Source organism: Adiantum capillus-veneris, chromosome 26, assembly GCF_014529385.1.
Source record: "Adiantum capillus-veneris isolate H3 chromosome 26, ASM1452938v2, whole genome shotgun sequence".
Lineage (NCBI taxonomy): Eukaryota > Viridiplantae > Streptophyta > Polypodiopsida > Polypodiales > Pteridaceae > Adiantum > Adiantum capillus-veneris.
Window position 1 is genome coordinate 17,886,333 of NC_140956.1, and position 8,376 is coordinate 17,894,708.

At 42.1% G+C, this 8,376-nt stretch overlaps 1 pseudogene; it reads left to right on the plus strand.

Moving 5' to 3' along the window:
- The first annotated feature begins 2,172 nt into the window (after window positions 1-2,172).
- On the plus strand, window positions 2,173-4,840 carry LOC147423070 (uncharacterized; annotated as a pseudogene).
- The last annotated feature ends 3,536 nt before the right edge of the window (window positions 4,841-8,376 follow it).

The window sequence follows — 8,376 nt, forward strand, 5'->3', positions numbered from 1 at the left end:
GATCAAAGTTACACAATGATACATGGCCTGAGTCACAACAACTAAGACTTACCAAAACATGGATGGTAAACAATGTGGGTGGCATACAAGTGAAGATAATGAAGTGGAAAGTGTGCAATTGCATAATACCATAGTGTAGGGAAACTTACCAACAACCAATACAATATCCAAAAGAATTACATAGAGGGCACTAACACAAGAGCCAACCTCAAAACAAAACATGATCTTGTGATAGCCCTAGAAAATAAAATTTTGAAGCTAAATTCAAGGTAATGTTGTGGGTGATTGATGACCAAAGCGGTGGTCGACATATCAAAAGGGTAATATTTATTGTATCCAAAACGATTACATAAACAACATTGATAAAATAGCTAACATCAAGAATTGCATACCCGGTTCTTAGTTAAAAGCTGTCTCCATAGTGAGTGACGTTAGAATGAAAAAATTACATACATTACAAGATAAAGATAAAAAGGGACTACTAATTCAAGAGACAATGTACAAATTTGAAAGAGGTGCATAGTAGATTGATCATTCATGTGGAATTAAGAGATGAAAGTATACATGGTATCCACTAGGTCGCATCATTATAACTATCATTGCAAAACTAGCACCATTGTCATTAGCTACATATGTAGCTCCTACTTTGCAATACATAGCCTCCATGATGTTCTCATAAACATGGAGGAAGGAATAAGTGGGAGTAGTGTATGGCCATTGTTAGCCACTCATATTGCACAAAATGAGAATATAACAACCAGACAATGCACCTACTAAAAATAATATCCAAACAACCATACTATGAGTGTCATACGTATCACCATAATATCCAAACAACCATACTATGAGTGTCATACGTATCACCATGGACACCCATAGTCAACTCATAAAGCACAAACTTTAGCTTTGTGCACTAAAGAATATAGTAGTCAAAAACCTCCTTATTGGCTTCTTAAAAAATGATTGCAAAATCATCTGCCTCCTCCAAGCAGTCAACTCTATGAAGATGGAAAAGACTTGTCGAGGGATTCTAGTCAAACAATGCCCCCCTTCACCTTTTCCATTACCTTCTCAATGGAAAACTTGAGAACAATGGCTCCATATATGTTGTCTCCTCCAGTATTGAAGTGTCACAATATTCTCCTCCTCCAATGTTGGAAGGTTAATGCTTTTAAAGATCTATAATGCAGGGGAGTAGTTCATTACCTTAAACTCTATGTAGACTTAATATACAACACCTCCTTTACTTCAAATAATGTTTGTCCACACTAGAATTTGCATGAATGTCCACAGAACCCTAAAAAAGTACTCTATCCAAACTATTAGATCCAAAACCACTTCTTCAATATCTCATAGAGGACTCTTTGATTTACCAATGGCCCATCACACCAAAAGCTGCCAAGGTGCATTCAAATTTTATTTTTCTTTTAAGGATCCCCTTGAACTATACATCTTGAAACAATCCGCATCCTATTTTCCATACCCATTGAACATGTCTTATAACTAGAGCATTTCAAGATTTATCACTGAAAGAAGAAAGAAACCACAATAGCAGAGACGACCTATTGTTGGTGATGTTGTACCATGTAAGTCAAGCTCATGTGCCATGTGGTATGAGTCCAAATGAAGATACTTTTTGTTAAGAAAATGGGTGTCAAAGCCTCCTCCATCATACGTGGACCTTGAATGCTCTTACTAGTGGGTAAAAAATTTACCATACATCGGCAAAAATGGTAAAAAATGATGAATTATATTTTTTTAGAAAAAGGGGTCTGGAGCCCACTCATCATCCGCGTGCACGCGAACGATGTAAGGGCGGGGCGGGGGGGGGGGGGGGGGGGGGGGGGATGGGAGGATGCCATTATACATGAAGGGTGATCGCCTGTATTTTACATGTTAGATGCATTCATTTTTGGGCATAAAGACCAACATTCACATGTCAAATGCATTCATTTTGGACATAAATACCAATACACATGAAGGGACATGCAATGGAAGCTAGGGGAGTAAAGGCAACATATATGACAACATGGCCATCATGCTCATATGGCTAGCACAAAGGTTTCTAAATGCATGCAAGAGGGCCAAGCTTGATTCTCTCTACTGATGGTTGAGTATGTTGTAGTCGAATCTATGCTAGATTCTTCCTGATTGAGTGTGGATTGAGCAAATATGCAAATAAAGCTTGAAAAAAAAGGGGTTTTGGAGACCCAATATCATCCGTGTGTGCGGACGATAGGGGGACTCCAGGCCCCATTTTTTTCCAAGGCTTTATCAATTTGGCTAAACAAAGAGAGAGAGAGAGAGAGAGAGCGCAGAGGTCGTCGCAAACTAGCCAAAGCATACGACAGGCACCCCAAGAGGAAGGTATGACAACCTACACAACATGGAGCGCAACAGCAATGGCTGCCAAGGGGTTGCCGATGATGAAGGTGTAGGTCGGGTTGAGGACATCCGGAAAGGTAGATGTCGTGAGAATGACAAGCTGGTGATGATGAGGATACGGGTTGAAGCTGCACACACACACACACACACACACACACACACACACATACACACACAATGCGATGTGCTGTCAATGCCGCTGGTGATCAACATTACCACAAGGTCGCTGCTTTTATTGGGGAGTTTTGTGTTTCTTCCTTTTCAGCGCAAGAATGTGGCAAACCAGGGCTTGCTTGTGCAGAACGGAATAACCCACTTGGAGGTGGGGGACTTGTGGCTCCGTAGAGGTTTCATCCTTGCTGCAAACCAAGGACCCGGCTGGCTTCACCCTCATTGACATTCTGGTCTGGGGTGCCCTCAGTCACTCTATTGGCTTCTTCATCCTTGCCACTGCCTCTAACAGCTATGAGCCCCACTTCTAAGCGACCCCCAAGTCCTATCCCATGAAAACCTTGCTTGCTGGTAGCTTCCTGTATGCCATACTTCTTTCCTTGTCGTCTATTGAAAGCATGCCCACTCCTTGTAGATTGTGAATGCAGCTTTTGTACTTCTTTCTTTATAAGTGAAAGTTCGATGACAAAGTAGATTTGCAACGACATGTTCATTCGCTAGGAAAGCAGAGAGGCTCATATGCTATACTTAGGGGCTGTAATTAAAAAATAAAATGTTATGCTTGCACTGCCTTAGTCAACATGTATGCCAAATGTGGCAGGGCCAGGAAACCCTAGGTTGTTTTCAACCAATGTAAAGCGAGGACATCTCTCCAGATGCAATCGCCTTGAAGGTAGGTGACACTATGCAAGATGATGATATGTGCAACAAAATTCATGATGATACTGTAAGTCACATGATACTGAAAACAATCCAGACCTTCTTGGCCCCTCAATGCTGAGATTCATGATGAGTTTTGTATCCGAAATGTTGTCTCTTGGAGCGCATTGATTATTGGACATTCCCAAAAGGCATAGGGCCAGGAAGCTCTCTAGATGTGCAATGACCTATGCTTGCAACTTGAAGGCATCTGGAAATTTGGAAGATGCTAGGATGGACAAAAGAACTCATGATGATATTGTTGGTCAGGGGTTGTTGAAAAAAAATGTTATGATTGGCACTGCCTTGGTTGACATGTATGACAAATGTAACAGAGCCAAGAAGCCTTTATCAAATGCAAAGCAACAACATCTCTCTAGATGCAACCTCCTATGCTTTCGTCTTGAAGGCATGTGACACTACACACTTGGTTGACATGTATGACAAATGTAACAGAGCCAAGAAGCCTTTATCAAATGCAAAGCAACAACATCTCTCTAGATGCAACCTCCTATGCTTTCGTCTTGAAGGCATGTGACACTACACACTTGGTTGACATGTATGACAAATGTAACAGAGCCAAGAAGCCTTTATCAAATGCAAAGCAACAACATCTCTCTAGATGCAACCTCCTATGCTTTCGTCTTGAAGGCATGTGACACTACACAAGAAACTGATATGTGCAACAAAATTCACAATGATATTGTTAGTCAGGGGTTGTTGAAAAAAGTTGTGCTTGGAATTGCCTTGACTGCATTGATTATGATATATGCCCAATAGGGACATGGCCAAAAATGTTATAGGTTGCTCACAATAGATACAAAGAGATGGCATCTCTCCAATTGCAATCACTTGCACTTGCATCTTGAAGGCTTGAGGCATTACACAAGTGATTGATATGGGCAAAAGAATTCATGATGGTATTTTTAGTCAAGGGATGTTGAAAAAAGAATTCATGTGCTTATATGCTGGAATCCCTTTAAGATTGGCATGCAAATACATGCTCATACTATCATGAATGGTTTTGAGTAAGATGGTTTTGTTGGCAATATGCTGGTTGATATGTATCTGAAGGCCTAAAAACTTGATGATCTCAAAGTGATCTTTAGTAGATTGCCACACAAAAATGTTGTAACATGGACTACATTGATCACATGGTTAGCACATCATGGTCAAGCAGAGGAAGAAATTTATTGTGCAAAGCAAATGGAGCGGGAGGGTCTTCAACTAAATGAAGTCACCTTTTTTGCACTTCTTAAAGCATGCTCTAGCATTGCAAGTGAAGAGTAGGGCAAATGCATATATGAACAAGTTATTGGAAGGGGCCTAAATATCAACCCATTTATTAGAAGCTCCCTTGTTGACATGCATGTGCGGCAACACGGGGAGGCTCGTGTAGTATTTGATAGACTGCCTGACAAAGATCATGTTTTATGGAGCTCCTTGATTATTGATTATGCACATAAAATCATTCGCAAAGCTTTATCTAACATCATCATGTTCGTTTTGACAATCGATAAATGAATGTCGATACAGAAGGGTACGTAAAATACTTCGAATTCTATATTCATTACTACTAACACAATGCAACTCCCCCCCCTCCCCCCCAAAAAATTTTTCTTCTAGGTTTTTGTCGTGGGACTCGCTTAAATTCAATACAAATGTATATAGCAAAGCACTCTAGTTTGGCTTAAAAGGACTTTGGAGAGGTTCTTATTTGACCCTTCTCTAGGGTGTGCCTAATTGTCTTAAAGTCTAGGAACTGTTGGGCGCCATTTTTCTCAAGTGCATATCGATTCATTCTTTTCAAAGTTAGGTTACACACACACACACACACACACACACACACACACACATGTTGGGGTAAAGCCCCATGTGGCCGGTTAAGCCAGGTGCCCGCCCACTATACTTATTCATTATGTACATAATAGAATAAGGGGGCTCACATGTAGAGAGTGAGTTTTAGCCCGTGCAAACACAAGGTCTCCTCCTCTCCTCTCTTCTCCATCGCTGCACACACACTCACACACTCTCCTGCTCTCGCGCACTTCAACTAGTATCAGAGCTCAGGGATTGGGAGCACCATTGGAGCTTAGCGGGGGAAGCAGACAGAGAAGCAGCAAAAATTGCAGCACGTTTTTGCAGATCTGTTTTGGCCTACGAAAACGTTTTCATTCAAGTCGATTCTCGCAATTCGTGGCCGGTTTTTCGTCCTCTTCAACTTTGCAGAAGAAAGTTTTCTCAAAATCTTCACCAATTTTGAGATACGTCACTCAGACTGCCTGCACGTCTATGGTACACAGGTGCAGATTTTTATAGATCTGTTCTGCCCTGTATAAAAATCACATTTCAGGTCCATTCTCGTGCGGCCCAACCGTTTTCGCGTGGTCTACAACTTTGCAGAAGGAAGTTTCTGCAAATTTTGAGCGGTTTGGAAGATATGAGCTGACAGGCTGCAGGGTATTCGAAAAGTTGAAGATTATGTATGCATATTGTGGTGATTTGCTACATTCGGAGAGCTCTGATTGAGCTTTTGTCATTCTCTTGTTTTGCGCATTGATGTTTTTCTCTCAGTGAAGAGAGTGTGGGTTGATATTTTCAATACATTTATGCGCACACATTGAGAACACTTCGTGGATGTATGCATTCTGTGGACTCTTAGGTTCGAGAGTGGCCTCATCACAGGTTATGTGCATTGACTTATGCGATTGAGCAGATTTCGGAAAATGTGGTGCACGGATTTGTAGAGAGATTTGCAAGCATTTATAGCATGATTGTGAGCTGAATTTTCAGCTAATTTGGATGCTCTTTGATACACATTTGGTACATGCTTGATGCTCGTTTATATTGCCATGTGGATGCATATGATGTGCGCTTTTCGGCGGGTGGTATTCTTCGCCTTGCAATGGCATATGTGGGCTGATTTTCAGCTGTTTTGAGCATCAATTTGTGTAACATTTTGGTTGGTTTGCATCCAAGTTTATGCTAGTATATGCTTCGCTTATAGAGTGCGGTTGATGCACTTTGTGTTTCGGATTACAGGACTGTTTTCCAAGTTTACGGAGTTGAGACTTTGGGGTAGCTCATGTATACTTGAGTGCGGATTTTGCGCATGATTTGCTCATGGTTTTGAGCATGTTTATGGCATGTATGGTTATTATGGTTAGATAACAAAATACTGTCGAAACTCTGCCGGATTTTTCTTGCGAGTTTATTTGTTTATGCGCATGGTTTGCAATCGTGTTTTGATTGCATTTGGCACTCAGTGATAGCTTTGCCATAGTGTTTTGGCATCGCATTGTGAGAGTGTTTGCTCACCGGATTATGTCATTTGACATACATGTGGTAATCTTTTCAGGAGGGAGATTGTTGATGATAGTTTCATCGATTACCACATAGTGCTCTTGGATTAGAGCGGGTGTTTTGGCATCGTTTGAGAGGTTTTTCTCACTTGTTTTGTTACATTGATCGCCATATTTGCTGATACTTCTCTTAGACAGCTTATATTGTATTTTGACAGTACTTGGTGTATGAGTTAGCCAGGCTTTGGCTATTGTCAGTTGACCGATTTGTGCTTGGTCTTGTCACAGGTTATCGCCAAGGATTTGGCATGTACATCATTGTCAGGGTTTGTGCTTTTCCATACAAAGTTTGATGGTTCAAACTTTGAGCATTGGAAAGAAGGTATGCATGATGCATTGACTTAGTTGGGCCAAGTGTTGCCACTACAGGGCATGGATGCTAGGCAAGAGTCAATGACTGACGATGAGTGGGAGGACTTGGATGAGCTTGCACGTTCGACGATCATGTTACACCTTGGTGAGTCTGTGTATCGCATTGGTTTGGATGCATGTACAACTAGAGAGTTATGGCAAAGATTGTGCAATGCTTTTGGCACAAATGAGTCTAAAGAGATGCCTACAGTCAAAGGACGATCTTGCAGACATAAAGATGTTGTGTGTTGGCATTGTGGTCATACAGGGCATGTACGTAGGCGTTGTTTTCGGCGGATGAGACAACGTAGGAGACAGCACAGGAGGGATGCTATCACTTTGGATGATGTGGGAGCAGATGTAGCATATGTGGCTATGCATGACGGAGATGTTGAATTTGCTTCCATGTTTACTCTTGACTTTCTTATGTCGGTTTTTGACGGCACATTACCTTTGCATTGGATACTAGATGTGAATGCTAGATTTCACGTCACACCGAGTCGTGAGTGGTTTAGCACATATGCTAGTGGTATGCTTGGACGTGTGTGTCTAGCTGATGGTTCAGTGCATGAGATAGTTGGTGCAGGAGATGTTAGACTATTGTTGCCGAGTGGTGCATCATATGTGTTGCGAGATGTACGCCATGTGCCAGGTTTGACGCAGAGCTTGATCTATGTGAGTCACGAGACAGCGGATGCCAGGTAGTGCTGGATGAGCACAGTTTCAGATTGCATCGTGGACAACTAGTCATAGCTAGAGGTGCTAGTGTTGGCACGATTCATGCGATGCGAGTACGTCATGTGCGAGGCGACATAGTTTTCGTGAGTACGCAGCCATGCAGAGAGACGAGGCATGTCTCCTTTGCGGATAGGTTGCATGATGCTCCAGTTTGTGAGCATGTTGAGCCAGTTGTGCAGATAGTTGTGCAACATGGCATGTCATTCGTGGATACGATGATGGATATAGATGGCTCGAGTGCTGAAGATTCAGCCGTGATTCAGTCATTCGTGGAGGCCAGAGGCTGATGTATGTGAGTTAGAGCTAGGCATTGCTCTTACCACACAGGGTTCAAGACAGATAGATGCTCTTAGTGCGCATGTGACATACGATGGACACGAGGATGGATTCCAGGGATCGGAGTTTGGGTGTCAGGGTGATTTCCATGAGTGGAGTTCTGAGCTAGATTTGAGTGAGATGGTCAAATTGGCAGATATTACTAGGATTGCATCAACATTCGGGAGTCTCATGTACGAGATACTCATCTCGAGACCCGACATTGCATTTGCAGTAGGTGCATTTGCAGTGGGAGCAGTTAGTTGTGTAGTGACTAACGTTGGCCTTGAGCATAGGGGTACTTTGCAGCGTATGGTGAGATACCTGTAGGATGTGTGCGGCTTTGGTGAGGAGT